The sequence below is a fragment of the Bombina bombina genome, chromosome 1 (assembly GCF_027579735.1).
Source record: "Bombina bombina isolate aBomBom1 chromosome 1, aBomBom1.pri, whole genome shotgun sequence".
NCBI lineage: Eukaryota > Metazoa > Chordata > Amphibia > Anura > Bombinatoridae > Bombina > Bombina bombina.
This window is the reverse complement of record NC_069499.1, coordinates 230759816-230775474: the sequence shown is the minus strand read 5'-3', so window position 1 is coordinate 230775474 and position 15659 is coordinate 230759816. Positions and strand designations below refer to the sequence as shown.

Genomic DNA, 15659 nt, shown 5'->3' with positions numbered 1-15659 from the left:
TATTGTATTTTTTTTTACCATGCTGATGAGGAATAACTGCTCACAGAGCATGTACCCTGGTGAGCTGAAGACATTTTAAACTAAAATATTGTTTACATAGATATGTTCTGGTGATATTTTTTTAGTTTGGTTTATACTGATATGCTGTATCGCATTCATGTGATATTTAGCATATGGGTAAAATGTTCCTTTAACATCTTAATGACCACGATGTACCCTGTACGTCGCTGGTTGTTGATGGTTTTTTAGGCCATAATAGCACAGGTCTCTCTACGAGTGGCAGGACCGCACTATTATGACCTCCCTGCCTCCTGCAGGTATCCTGGAATAGCGGAGACCACGCTATCAAACAAGCAATCCCCATTGAAAGACCAGCGACGTTCAGAGGTAAAAGTGGTATTGTTTTGCAAAAGAAGAAAAATAATAAAAATGTTCATTGCGACACTGTAAAGTAGCTGGCTCCATGTCTAGATTTTTTGTACCTTAATATGTTCTAAATTTTATATTTGTAGTTTTTAAAAACTGCATTCTTAAAGCATTTCACAAAAAAATTCAATATTTTTCTCTTGTCTATTCCTTTTAGCTCACCCTAGTATGTCTCACAAATGAAAATGTTTTCTCCTTATTCACTATTTTGTCTCTTATGCCTTTCCTGGCTTTCAAAGTTTCTGCAAGAATTTTGTGCTGCAGTAGTTCTAAACACAAATCATTGGGGAAGATAAAGTCTGTGTTAAAGATCACATTTTAATCTTTTAACAAAAAAAAAAGTTTTTCTTTCTTGCTAACTTGCATGTGGTTTTGTTTGCATCCGTAGATGGGTGAGTTAAGAACACCTCCGCTCTAATGGTTGCAGAATTGCAAATTTTTTCACTGTTTTAATGGAAATCCAGTTAGGATAGAAGCAAAGTAGTGTTGGCATCCTGTTCTGGACATGTATCTGAATATAAACCTAGAAGAATCACCAGGACCTTAAGGTTCTGTCAGTTAAGCACTTTTTTTTTTTCTTTTTTTGTGTCCATTCCATTTTTAAGTAATATGTTGTTGATACTTCTAGCTTCAACCAGGAAAGGAAATTTTAACTTTCCTGTATATGTTCTATGGCAGCTGGAGTTAGTAGAAAGCCATACAAGTACTCCTCTCCCTGATTGACAAGTTTTTTAACTTATCTGCTCTTATAATAAGCTGCTGAAATAGAGGGGTTGATATTGCAGGGATGAAGAAAAGGGGTGTTGGCACTTTTAGTAAAACACACTTGCTGCTGCTAGAGTCCAGCTCATCCTTGTTTACTGTCAGGGCATCTATTGTACCCTGTTAGCATCCAGATGGTCTAGTCCTGCTTCATAATGCCTTAGGAATCATGTTGTATGTTCCTTTTGCTTGTAGTAATTATAGGAATAATGAGTATGATGATGTATGATAACTAGTGTTCCAAAATGATTAAATGTTAACCAGTGCATTTTTTGAGCCTCTGCATCGGAGTTCTCTGTGAACAGGTGTCCATATGAGTACAATCAATTGTAAACTCTAGCACACACTTGTTTTAAAATTATATAAAGGAAGAACCAATTCGTTGTCTCCATTTATATAGCTGTATACTTGACGTTGGATAATAATTCTGCTAGTAGTAAGAATTAGCTGTGAGATAGAAAATATCAATTTAGTTTTATAGATGAAATACAACTTTAATATAAGATAATATGCCTTTTAAAGGGACAACTGGTGACTGCAGCAGATAAGGGTTTTTTTTTTCCACCAACACAGCCCAAAGCAAGTATAGAAGATCTCTGTCACAGCAGTTTGTTTCATTGAGTAAACTAGTCTCAGATTCCTGAATGTTGTGCTGAAGCTTTCTAAGGTGTCCTACTACATGAGTACCGCTTCTTGAGAGCGTGACTGCAGGAGTGTTCACATCCAGCTCATATATAGCAAGAACTCCTGTTCTGAGAGGGGCTTTCTCTGGTTATTTATCTACGTGTTCCAAGCACTGCAGCTGTTTTCTGAAGAGCATCTCTATGTGGAAAGCCAGCCTGAATGCCTCTGTGGCTGTATCTTTGTGTGTGCTACATGGGAAGCAGTCTTGTAGAGACGTGGAGCACAGCATCTTGCATGCTTTAAACATAGCTTCACAGATCTTAGTGATCCCTCCTCTGTGTGAGTCAAGTATGGTCCCAAATAGGTCAGGTTTATTAAATCCAATGCATGCTCAAGGCACAGAAAATAATTTCACTCAGAGAGAACAGATACTATGCTAGTGAAGTAGTTTTGTCACGCATCATTTTAAGTCTAGGGTGTGCTAATGAAAAAAATTATCAATGCTCAGATTCATATGAATTTTACTAATAGAAAGGCAATTTACAGTTTTGTGTTAATTCTTGCCAAAGCCACGTAAAACAAATCTGCCTCAAATTCCATTCTGTTTCTAGTTCCCAGTAAACAGCTTCTTGGCTGCCTGGTTTGAAATGGTACAGATCGGTTTGTACTCTCAAAAAGCATTTATGGTGAGAGAAGATGCCAAAAAATGCTTTTGTATATATTTCAGTGTTCTCTCCAGTACATATTTAATGGGCACAACTTTTCTCTTGTAAGGTGTATCCAGTCCACGGATCATCCATTACTTGTGGGATATTCTCATTCCCAACAGGAAGTTGCAAGAGGACACCCACAGCAGAACTGTCTATATAGCTCCTCCCCTAACTGCCATATCCAGTCATTCTCTTGCAACTCTCAACAAACATGGAGGTAGTAAGAGAGAAGTGGTGAAATGTAGCTGTTATTTTACTTCAATCAAAAGTTTATTATTTTTAAATGGTACCGGAGTTGTACTATTTTGTTCCAGGCAGAAAAATAGAAGAATCTGCCTGTGATTTCTATGATCTTAGCAGGTTGTAACTAAGATCCATTGCTGTTCTCACACATGACTGAAGAGAGAGATAACTTCAGCGGGGGAATGGCGTGCAGGTTATCCTGCTATGAGGTATGTGCATTTAAGATTTTTCTAGAAGATGTGAATGCTAGAAAATGCTGCTGTTGCCAAATTTATGTAAGGTAAGCCTGAATACAGTGATTTAATAGCGACTGGTATCATGCTTATTTTCTGAGGTAATACTTTTTTATATTTGCAATATAAAACGTTTGCTGGCATGTTTAAACGTTTTTATATATACTTTGGTGATAAAACTTTATTAGGGCCTAGTTTTTTCCACATGGCTGGCTTAAATTTGCCTAGAAACAGTTTCCTGAGGCTTTCCACTGTGTTAAGGCCCACAGCAAGGCTGTGGCAGTTTGGTGTGACTGTTAAAAAAACGTCTATATCGTTTTTTTTATCCGGTTTTTGAACTAAGGGGTTAATCATCTATTTGCAAGTGGGTGCAATGCTCTGTTAGCTTATTATACACACTGTAAAAATTTTGTTTGATTTACTGCCTTTTTTCACTGTTTTTCAAATTCTGACAAAATTTGTTTCTCTTAAAGGCACAGTACCGTTTATTATATTTGCTTGTTAACTTGATTTAAAGTGTTTTCCAAGCTTGCTAGTCTCATTGCTAGTCTGTATAAACATGTCTGACATAGAGGAAACTCCTTGTTCATTATGTTTAAAAGCCATTGTGGAGCCCCCTCTTAGAATGTGTACCAAATGTACTTATTTCACTTTAAGCAATAAAGATCATATTCTGTCTTTAAAAAATTTATCACCAGAGGAATCTGACGAGGGGGAAGTTATGCCGACTAACTCTCCCCACGTGTCAGATCCTTTGACTCCCGCTCAAGGGACTCACGCTCAAATGGCGCCAAGTACATCTAGGGCGCCCATAGCGTTTACTTTACAAGACATGGCGGCAGTCATGGATAATACACTGTCAGCGGTATTAGCCAGACTACCTGAATTTAGAGGAAAGCTCTGGAATTAGACGAAATACAGAGCATACTGACGCTTTAAGAGCTATGTCTGATAATGCCTCACAATATGCAGAAGCTGAAGAAGGAGAGCTTCTTTCTGTGGGTGATATTTCTGACTCAGGGAAGATGATGCAACCTGATTCTGATATTTCTACATTTAAATTTAAGCTTGAGCACCTCCGCGTGTTACTCAGGTAGGTTTTAGCTGCTCTGAATGACTGTGATACAATTGCAGTGCCAGAGAAATTGTGTAGACTGGATAAATACTATGCAGTGCCGGTGTGTACTGATGTTTTTCCAATACCTAAAAGGTTTACAGAAATTATTACTAAGGAATGGGATAGACCAGGTGTGCCGTTCTCTCCCCCTCCTATTTTTAGAAAAATGTTTCCAATAGACGCCACCACACGGGACTTATGGCAGACAGTTCCTAAGGTAGAGGGAGCAGTTTCTACTCTAGCAAAGCGTACTACTATCCCTGTCGAGGACAGTTGTGCTTTCTTAGATCCAATGGATAAAAAGTTAGAGGGTTACCTTAAGAAAATGTTTACTCAACAAGGTTTTATCCTACAGCCCCTTGCATGCATTGCTCCTGTCACTGCTGCTGCGGCGTTCTGGTTTGAGTCTCTGGAAGAGGCTTTACAGGTAGCGACTCCATTGGATGACATACTTGACAAGCTTAGAGCACTTAAGCTAGCCAATTCTTTTGTTTCTGATGCCATTGTTCATTTGACTAAACTAACGGCTAAGAATTCTGGTTTTGCTATCCAGGCGCGCAGAGCGCTATGGCTTAAATCATGGTCAGCTGACGTTACTTCAAAGTCTAAGCTGCTTAACATTCCCTTCAAGGGGCAGACCCTATTTGGGCCTGGTTTGAAGGAGATTATTGCTGATATCACTGGAGGAAAAGGTCATGCCCTTCCTCAGGATAGGTCCAAATCAAGGGCCAAACAGTCTAATTTTCGTGCCTTTCGAAACTTCAAGGCAAGTGCGGCATCAACTTCCTCTAATGCAAAACAAGAGGGAACTTTTGCTCAGTCCAAGACAGTCTGGAGACCTAACCAGACCTGGAACAAGGGTAAGCAGGCCAAAAAGCCTGCTGCTGCCTCTAAGACAGCATGAAGGAAAGGCCCCCTATCCGATAACGGATCTAGTAGGGGGCAGACTATCGCTCTTCGCCCAGGCGTGGGCAAGAGATGTTCAGGATCCCTGGGCGTGTACAAGACCTCCTAGTTATGGGAGTGATCCATCCAGTTCCAAAGGAGGAACAGGGACAGGGATTTTACTCAAATCTGTTTGTAGTTCCCAAAAAAAGAGGAACCTTCAGACCAATTTTGGATCTAAAGATCTTAAACAAATTCCTCAGAGTTCCATCATTCAAGATGGAGACTATTCGTACCATCCTACCTATGATCCAGGAGGGTCAATACATGACTACAGTGGATTTAAAGGATGCTTATCTTCACATTCCGATACACAAAGATCATCATCGGTTTCTCAGGTTTGCCTTCCTAGACAGGCATTACCAGTTTGTAGCTCTTCCCTTTGGGCTAGCTACAGCCCCAAGAATTTTTATGAAGGTACTGGGGTCGCTTCTGGCGGTCCTAAGGCCGCGGGGCATAGCAGTGGCCCCTTATTTAGACGACATCCTAATTCAGGCGTCAAACTTCCAAATTGACAAGTCTCATACGGACATAGTGTTGGCATTTCTGAGGTCGCATGGGTGGAAGGTGAACAAGGAAAAAGAGTTCTCTATCCCTTCTTACAAGAGTTTCCTTCCTAGGGACTCTGATAGATTCTGTAGAAATGAAAATTTACCTGACGGAGTCCAGGTTATCAAAACTTCTAAATTCCTGCCGTGTTCTTTATTCCATCCCTCGCCCTTCGGTGGCTCAGTGCATGGAAGTAATCAGCTTAATGGTAGCGGCAATGGACATAGTGCCGTTTGCACGCCTACATCTCAGACCGCTGCAACTCTGCATGCTCAGTCAGTGGAATGGGGATTGCACAGATTTGTCCCCTCTACTAAATTTGGATCAAGAGACCAGGGATTCTCTTCTCTAGTGGCTATCTCGGGTCCATTTGTCCAAAGGTATGACCTTTCGCAGGCCAGATTGGACAATTGTGACGACAGATGCCAGCCTTCTAGGTTGGGGTGCAGTCTGGAACTCCCTGAAGGCTCAGGGATCGTGCACTCAGGAGGAGTCACTCCTTCCAATAAACATTCTTTAACTAAGAGCGATATTCAATGCTCTTCAGGCTTGGCCTCATTTAGCGACAATGAGGTTCATCAGATTTCAGTCGGACAACATCACGACTGTGGCTTACATCAACCATCAAGGGGGAACAAGGAGTTCCCTAGTGATGTTAGAAGTCTCAAAGATAATTCGCTGGGCAGAGATTCACTCTTGCCTCCTATCAGCTATCCATATCCCAGGTGTAGAGAACTGGGAGGCGGATTTCCTAAGTCGTCAGACTTTTCATCCGGGGGAGTGGGATCTCCATCCGGAGGTGTTTGCTCAATTGATTCATCGTTGGGGCAAACCAGAACTGGATCTCATGGCGTCTCGCCAGAACGCCAAGCTTCCTTGTTACGGATCCAGGTCCAGGGAGTCCAAGGCAACGCTGATAGATGCTCTAGCAGCGCCTTGGTCCTTCAACCTGGCTTATGTGTTTCCACCGTTTCCTCTGCTCCCTCGTCTGATTGCCAAAATCAAGCAGGAGAGAGCATCGGTGATCTTGATAGCGCCTGCGTGGCCACGCAGGACTTGGTATGCAGATCTGGTGGACATGTCATCCTTTCCACCATGGACTCTGCCGTTGAGACAGGACCTTCTACTTCAAGGTCCTTTCAACCATCCAAATCTAATTTCTCTGAGGCTGACTGCCTGGAGATTGAACGCTTGATTTTATCAAAGCGTGGTTTCTCTGAGTCAGTCATTGATACCTTAATTCAGGCACGAAAGCCTGTCACCAGGAAAATCTATCATAAGATATGGCGGAAATATCTTTATTGGTGTGAATCCAAGGGCTACTCATGGAGTAAAGTCAGGATTCCCAGGATATTATCTTTTCTCCAAGAAAGATTGGAGAAAGGATTGTCAGCTAGTTCCTTAAAGGGACAGATTTCTGCGCTATCTATTCTTTTGCAAAAGCGTCTGGCGAATGTCCCAGACGTTCAGGCATTTTGTCAGGCTTTAGTTAGAATCAAGTCTGTGTTTAAACCTGTTGCTCCACCATGGAGTTTAAATTTGGTTCTTCATTCCATAGATATCAAACTTTTATCTTGGAACGTACTTTTTTTGGTAGCTATTTCCTCGGCTCGTAGAGTTTCCAAGTTATCTGCCTTATAATGTGATTCTCCTTATCTGATCTTCCATGCAGATAAGGTAGTTCTGCGTACCAAACCTGGGTTTTTACCTAAGGTGGTATCTAATAAGAATATCAATCAAGAGATTGTTGTTCCGTCTTTGTGTCCTAATCCTTCTTCAAAGAAGGGACGTCTATTACACAATCTGGACGTGGTTCGTGCTTTAAAGTTTTACTTACAAGCTACTAAAGATTTTCGTCAAACATCTGCTTTGTTTGTTGTCTACTCTGGACAGAGGAGAGGTCAAAAGGCTTCGGCAACCTCTCTTTCTTTTTGGCTAAAAAGCATAATCCGCTTAGCTTATGAGACTGCTGGCCAGCAGCCTCCAGAAAGGATTACAGCTCATTCTACTAGAGCTGTGGCTTCCACATGGGCCTTTAAAAATGAGGCTTCTGTTGAACAGATCTGCAAGGCGGCGACTTGGTCTTCGCTTCATACTTTTTCAAAATTCTACAAATTTGATACTTTTGCTTCTTCGGAGGCTATTTTTGGGAGAAAGGTTTTACAGGCAGTGGTAACTTCCGTTTAAGTACCTGCTTTGTCCCTCCCTTCATCCGTGTACTTTAGCTTTGGTATTGGTATCCCACAAGTAATGGATGATCCGTGGACTGGATACACCTTACAAGAGAAAACATAATTTATGCTTACCTGATAAATTTATTTCTCTTGTGGTGTATCCAGTCCACGGCCCGCCCTGTCATTTTAAGGCAGGTGTTTTTTAATTTTAAACTACAGTCACCACTGCACCCTATGGTTTCTCCTTTCTCTGTTTGTTTTCGGTCGAATGACTGGATATGGCAGTTAGGGGAGGAGCTATATAGACAGCTCTGCTGTGGGTGTCCTCTTGCAACTTCCTATTGGGAATGAGAATATCCCACAAGTAATGGATGATCCGTGGACTGGATACACCACAAGATAAATAAATTTATCAGGTAAGCATAAATTATGTTTTTTCCTTTTTTTTCTTTTCTTTTTTCTTACCACCCAACTAACATTTAAAGGGATAGTCTAGTCAAAATTGAACTTTCATGATTCAGACCGAACATGAAATTTTAAGCAACTTTCTTATTTACTCCTATTATCACATTTTCTTCATTCTCTTATCTTATTTGAAAAAGCAAGAATGTAAGCATAGGATCGGCCCATTTTCTTCTTAAACGGGAAGAGTCCACAGCTGCATTCATTACTTTTGGGAATACCGAACCTGGCCACCAGGAGGAGACAAAGACACCCCAACCAAAGGCTTAAATACCTCCCCCACTTCTCTTATACCCCAGTCATTCTTTGCCTTTCATCACAGGAGGTTGGCTGCGAAGTGTCAGATGTTTTTTTATAGTCTCTTATGGAGAGTAGTACTCTTCGAAATGGGACTGGAGTTTTTAGTAATCCTATCAGTCTCTCAGTGAGAGCATAGATGAATGTTAGTCCGGCGATGCAGGGAGAGTCTTTCTGCGAAACCATCCTGACTCATGTAAACAGCTCCTTAGCAATCAGCGTTGACGAGTTTCGCTGCCTGCTTTCTTCTCTCAAGTCCATGTCAGAAGCAACGCTACTATCTGTCACACTTGAAGGGCCGTGTTCCTTTTTCCCAGCGTTGATTCCGGTAAGATTGTTTCATTTTACTTTGATGATGTCATAAAGAATGTAAACAAAGAAGTCAGGGTATCAGTACGACTCCTTTATCTTTATAAGGAATCAAGGGTTAATATCTCCTGAGGGGGTTTATGAACAGGGGGGACTTTAATCATGTTTGTTATGTGATTCTGCCTGCTAATGTGTAGTGTTACTTGGGCTCGTGGCTAAATCGGAACATAATGGCCTTTTCCTGTCAGGCTGCACTTTGTGATGAGGCGTGGTCACGCTTCTGTGCTCCATTTCCGTATTCCTGACCGCATGGCGACAGAGAGAGTCTGTTTCACTATCTGTCTTTCAGGAGGTGGTGAGTGCCCCAGCCATTGGGGGTGTAAGGTGCCATTTTTTATTTTTTCTGTCCATAATTGCTATATACAAAGTTATAGAGGATACTGACTTTTTGGAGACGGATGTCTCTGATTCAGATTCTACTTCTTGTGAAGAGTATGAAATGGCCTGGGTAATTCATGCCCATCAGTTATGTTCCGAATGCCGCTCTAGAGTGCTCCCCTGGGTATCGCATATCCCGTGCGGCGCGTCCCCTAGAACCTTCTTTGACTACGCAAGCAGGTGTCCCTAATGCCGTTACCCCTTCTCCGGAATGCGGCTTGTTTCCTCCAGAGGTTACGGCACGGTTCCGCATGGCCATATCTATGGCCCTGGCGCATTTACATCTTCCAGAGGAGGTGTTGCTGAGATACTGTCCGTATTATACTAACCGGGGCTTGTCAGGCGTGGGATCGCCTGGGTCAGATTAGCTATTGGAGGAAGCAGTCTCCTCTGAAGCTTCAGGGGCCCAACCCTCGGGTCGGGGTCATCAGTTGCCCCGGCAGAGGTAAGTCTTGCTTTTCGTTATAGACCGGCGCACCTTCGTGTTCTGCTACAGCATGTTTTGGCGGTGCTGGAGGATCACAGTACTAATAGGTTAAGGGATCCTCTGTCTTCTGTTCCAGTCAGAATTGGTGTACCCATTCTTCTTGGGCATTCACCTGCGGGTGCTGCCCTTCTTTTATTTGGTTCGGATTGGATGTATTTATTTTTTATTTTTTTTAATTTAAGAAGCTCATGTCTGTTATGATTTCTCCATTGGGAAATATTTCTTCTCTGGAATTTGATATTAGCGATTTTGTAGTCGCTTGAGCAGTTCCGCGGAAGTAGCATGTTAAGGTGTTAGTACACTGTTATGTCTTTAGATCCTTTTATAGAGTCCTCGTGAGGGTCTGAAATTTTCTGTGGCCTAGTTCAGTCTGGAGTGCCCTACGTAGCAGGCTGGTCCTGTTAGGGCGCTATTTCTGTTCCTTGCGGTCTTTATCATCCAAGTGGTGCCAGTGTATCTGGCTGACATGGCTGGGTGGTGAGTTGCTTTCTTGGATAAGGAGTTTATTGTTCTTGGTGTCTCTTCAGATCGAATAATCTTTGCTAAGAGTTTTTGTGAAGTGCACCTTCCATGAGTTCCATTAATTTTTTGAGGCTCTGTCCATGCAGGGCTAAAACATGGTAGAGGAAGCCTTCGTTCACAAACGTCAGGCTGGTTCTCGTTCTGCCTTTGGGTGGGGCATCTGGGGATTGTACTCGGTCCTTACTGTCCTGGTCCTCGTGGGTGGGGATCCTGAGCGGATCCTACTAAGGATCAATCTGTGCGATTTCCCTCGTCTTCTGTTTTGAGGTTTTCCTTGTGGAATCCGCTTTTCCATGATGCCGGTTTCTCTTCCTTTGGTTTGAGGTTGATCGGGTCATCTGTTTCTGGAAGTTAAAGACTTTTTTGGTTATTCTACTTCCGGGATCTCGTCTGATCCCATATTTTTGAGAGATTTACAGATTAAATTGTCTCCCCTTTTTCCTGTGTCGCCCCTGCTATCTCCCACCAGGGGCTAGGATACAGGCTCCTTCTTCAATCCTCGAGCTATAGGGCTATCAGGGAAGTTGATCCTGAGGATCTTGGAGACTTTTGTTAACTTCTCTTGCATAGTGGTTAGCTCCATCGCACCTGAAGCAGACAAAGCTCCTGTTTTCTCATCCGTTTTGGGGTTCTGGTGACTGCTAGCATTCCTAAGCAGAGTTTTCTGTTTTACCTTAAGTTACTTAGACTTGGTGAAAATTGTCCCTAGAGCCTTAAGGCCTTCCAGAGTGGCTGCGTGGCCTCTCCATTGCCCATCTCCTTTTTTTTTTTTTTTGGGAGTTGTATCCCGCTGTGGGTGTCCTAAGCTCTCTGTGTATGGGACATTTAGTGAAAGTTCAGTATCAAAGGGTCTTGGATATGACTGTGATTGCAACACCCGTGGTGCAAAGTCTACTCCAGATGGGGTAACCTAGTGGTTCCTCAGGGGTTGTTAAAGTTTTAAGCCAGCTCTGAGTTTTCGGGTGCCAGGTTTGTTTGTCCTGTCTTTGACAGGAATTTTGGGGGTCTGTATCCAGATCCCTTAGGACTGATTCGGGATGGCCCAGTTTCCCGGTTCCAGGACGTCTTCTGTTCCTACGGACGTATATTTTCTCTCTTGCAGGGAGATTTGGGATTCTTACTGGGCCGGCCTTAGTGGCCGGATGATTTTTCTTTCGGTAATGTCCTTTGGAGCTCATCTACAGTTTTACGTTGCAGCCGCTGTAAGTTTGGGGGTCTGTATCCAGATCCCTTAGGACTGATTCGGGACGGCCCAGTTTCCCTGTTCCGGGACGTCTTCTGTTCCTACGGACGTATATTTTCTCTCTTGCAGGGAGATTTGGGATTCTTACTGGGCCGGCCTTAGTGGCCGGATGATTTTTCTTTCGGTAATGTCATTTGGAGCTCATCTACAGCTTTACGTTGCATCTGACTATCGAGCGGACTGTTTCCATCTGCAGCCATTTGCACCTTGATTGTGTTATAGTAAATTGTTAAGTTTTGGCTTCGCTTTCCATCTCTTTAGGGGTGAAATTGACATTCCATAGTATCCGCATGATGCTTGGAGGTACTTTTTATTCCTCTGTTTAGTGGGGTTGTTCCCCCTGCCTTGCGTGCGGGATGTCAGTGTAAAGGGATGGATTTCTTGTGCCATGCCTTTACTGTAGTTCCAGTAGAGGGTCTACTTTTGGCAGTCCCTTTCACCTTCAGGAAGGGTGCTGCATCTTCCTTTTTTTGCCTTCCTGCAGGTCTTGATGATTCGGGGTACTATTCAGCTGCCGATTTGCAGGAAAAGCGATTTGAGTCCCACTGGGAGAAAGGCGCTATATAAAATACTAGTTATTATCCTTTAATCCCTAAGTCTTTTGGACATTCATCAGTCACTGCTGCAGGGTCCGTTGCCGGAGCGAGAGCCAGGGATCTGTCCGATCTGTTGATCTTAGCTGCGTATCATAGTTATGGTGAACCTCTAAGTGAGAGGCTTTGCGGTGGATCCCTCCTCGGCAGGTAGTTTTCTCTACCCAGAACCCTTTTTGGGAAAGTCCTGTCATGCACTGGTTTGGAGTTCTTCTTCTGAAGAAGGTGCTGTGCGGTTTCATAGCTAGGGTGGCGACCTGTGTTGGTAAGTACTTATATTGTAGCCGGACTCCTATGGTTAGGAGGAGCATATTCAGATATCTGATGCTGTTTTTTTCAGAGACTCCTGCGACTCTTTCGGTTGCTCTATTCTGGGTGCGAGTGAGCACTCTGTGTAGGGGAGGGATTTTTCTTTCCTCCTTTTAAGTTCTCAGGACATTCTGGGTCCTTTGTTTGAGGTAGAAGGGGCTTTTCAAGTCCGCTTTGCTGGGTCGGCAGGGTCTTTTCATAGGTGCCCTATTTCATCCTGGTTCACTCTCTTGGAGTTCCTTTTTTGGTCCTAGTCCCTTTTGGGTTCTGAGGGTCCTTTCGGACTCATTGAGCTGAGTCTCTTCTCACTGGTGGAATGTGGATGTTTGTTTGATTGGGGGTGAGTTTAATTTTGCGGGCTGCTAGCCTCTGCGGCACTTTGTCTCCTCAGAGGCTTTTGGCTCAGTCGAATCTAATGATCCTGAGCGGTCTCTAGCAAGAGCCTTGCTGATTTTAACTGTTGGGCAGTTATCTCTGCATTTTTTTTCTTGTGATCACTAGGATATCTCAACATTTTTTTTCTAGTGAAGCAATTTTTTATGTCGGTAGTTTTGGGCTTTAGGCTGTGGTGCCCTCAGAAGGGGCCGCCTTTTGTACCCACCCGTTTTGCATTCAGTGTCCTCTGTAGCTTGGGTATTGTTTTTCCAAAAGTAATGAATGCAGCTGTGGACTCTTCCCGTTTAAGAAGAAAAATTCAAATTATGCTTACCTGATCATTTTCTTCTCTTCTGACGGGAAAAGTTGACTGCTCCCCACCCACGTTGTTCATAAGGGGCGGCTTTATTTTTTGTTTCTTCTGGCACCTTTTTCACCCTGATATTTCTCCTACTTTTCTTTGTTCCCTCGGCAGAATGACTGGGGGATGAGGGAAGTGGGGGAGGTATTTAAGCCTTTGGCTGGGGTGTCTTTGCCTCCTCCTGGTGGCCAGGTTCTGAATTCCCAAAATTAATCAATGCAGCTGTGGAATCTTCCCGTCAGAAGGAAAGAAAATGATCAGGTAAGCATAATTTAAGTTTTTTGGTTCAGCACCTTGTTAACGCTTGCTAATTGGTGTCTAAATGTAGCTACCAATCGCCAAGCTCTACCCAGGGTGCCGAACCAAAAATGGTCCAGCTCCTAAGCTTACGTTCCAGCTTTTTCAAATAAAGATACCAAGTGAACGAAGAAAATTTATAATAGGAGTAAATTAGAAAGTTGTTTAAAATTGCATGCTCTATCTGAATCATGAAAGTTTAATTTTGACTAGACTATCCCTTTAAACCAATGTTAAGCTAAAATGATCTAATAATTATTTGAAAATTTTTCTTGCATAAATTATCATGACTTTGTTTGATTATGCAACCAATGAATTAGTGCTTTGGATACCTTAAAGGGACAGTTTACTCAAAAATATTTTTTTTAAAAAGGTAGACAACGCCTTTACTACCCATTCCCCAGCTTTGCACAACTAACATTGTTATATTAATATAATTTATAACTTTTAAACCTCTAAATTTCTGCCTGTCTTTAAGTCACTACAGACAGCCTCTTATATCAGTGCATTTGTATAGCTTTTCACAGCAAGACACTGCTATTTCATGTGTGCTATATAGATAACATTGTGCTTACTCCAGTGGAGTTAATCATGAGTTGGCACTAATTGGCTAAAATGCAAGTCTGTAAAAAGCACTGAGGTTAGGGGGTCAGTCTGCAGCTGCTGATACATATTGATATAACAGTGTTGATTATGCAAAACTTGGGAATAGTAATAATGGGATTATCTATCTTTTTAAACAATAAAAAATGTGGTGAAAGTACAATTTATAACTAGCATAATAATAAAATGTAAAGTATTTCACAGCCCCCACCTGGCTACTTCATATTGCCACTCGGCTAGCAATATTTTCTGTGGAGAATATTATTTTATCTGCCTCTGATTTGTTTGTGGGGAAAGCCATTTTTAATTGGATCAGTGGAAGCTGAAGGACATGTAGACAAGGTACATGCATAAAAGGTCCTAGTTACTCTCTTTGCATACTTCAATGAAAGACATACAGTATAAAGTCAGTACAATGGGATTCTAAATTCCAACAACAAATGTGTTATCCTTGGAGCAGAATACAATTAAGTTGTAAGTCAGCCAGATTCACATGTACATAATTCTAGCAGTGAAATTATTAACTAATTCAACGGTACAATGGGTCAGATAGACTAATACGCCCACTTCTAAATAAATGTTATGAAGTTTGTCATATAAAGTGGAACAAACAATGTTTGGGTGGATAACGGTCATGTCTATAGTATGCTAAGGAATTCTCCAAAGGGTCCTCGGATTCAAGTTCCCTTGAATATTGAGCAAACTATATGAATGATATAAATCCATTCAGGGTCATGGGTGGAGAGGAGTTTGTCTCTGATAACAGCATTGTATTTTGTAGAATTTTGTCCGACTTTTATGCTTTTTCAAATGTACCCTGAGATCAGAATGGTAAAAGACCCCCCATGACAATTGTGCAGCGTTTTCTTACATCGAATATCAGGGAGATGCTTTTAATTCCTCTATGATGCTGGAGGCAGAAAAAAATCTCCTCATTGCTGCAGTCCATCTGCCACAGACCAGCAGTTACCAGTTCAGAGATCAACAGGTTTTGCAGGATGAAGGAGATCTCAACAATTTTAAGATTTTATGGTTTAGTTTAGCATTCAGGCTTGTTGTGATAGTCCTGATTGTAGCTAATAATATAGCCTGACAAGTTACAAACTCTGTCCTATCAGCTCATTTACCTTATGTTGTCTTCCATTACACCATGATTTTGTTTTCCTTCAAATACAATCAATATTAAGAACCTATTCACCCTTTATTTAAAATGGAAGCAAACTAACAAACTAATAGTATTTCTACAGGCATATCATAAAGCCAAATACTGCATTTTTAACGCTTGGCAATTTATTCTGCAAGCTTTTCAGATAATGGAGGCACCTGTGCCTCTGGCGTTGCAAGATTATTCTCTTGTTCTATGTTTAGTTTTGGGGCTACCAAAGCTGCAGGTTAGGATTTGGCACCATTATAAATTTAAGATAGTGAATATCGTTGGTATTGGGATTATTTACTAAATTGTTGAATAACGTTTTATTACACAAAGGATTTTCCAATTAGTAAATTTAATTCATAATATTATATAATGCTTTTGTCTATTGATCTCTTGACTTTCCTTATTGACGTTGTTTGCTTGGTGT

At 41.9% G+C, this 15659-nt stretch overlaps 1 protein-coding gene across 1 annotated transcript in view; it reads left to right on the top strand.

Moving 5' to 3' along the window:
- Positions 1–15659, top strand: part of PACS2 (phosphofurin acidic cluster sorting protein 2) — a 657507-nt gene that overhangs the window by 466481 nt on the left and 175367 nt on the right. The window lies entirely within an intron of this gene.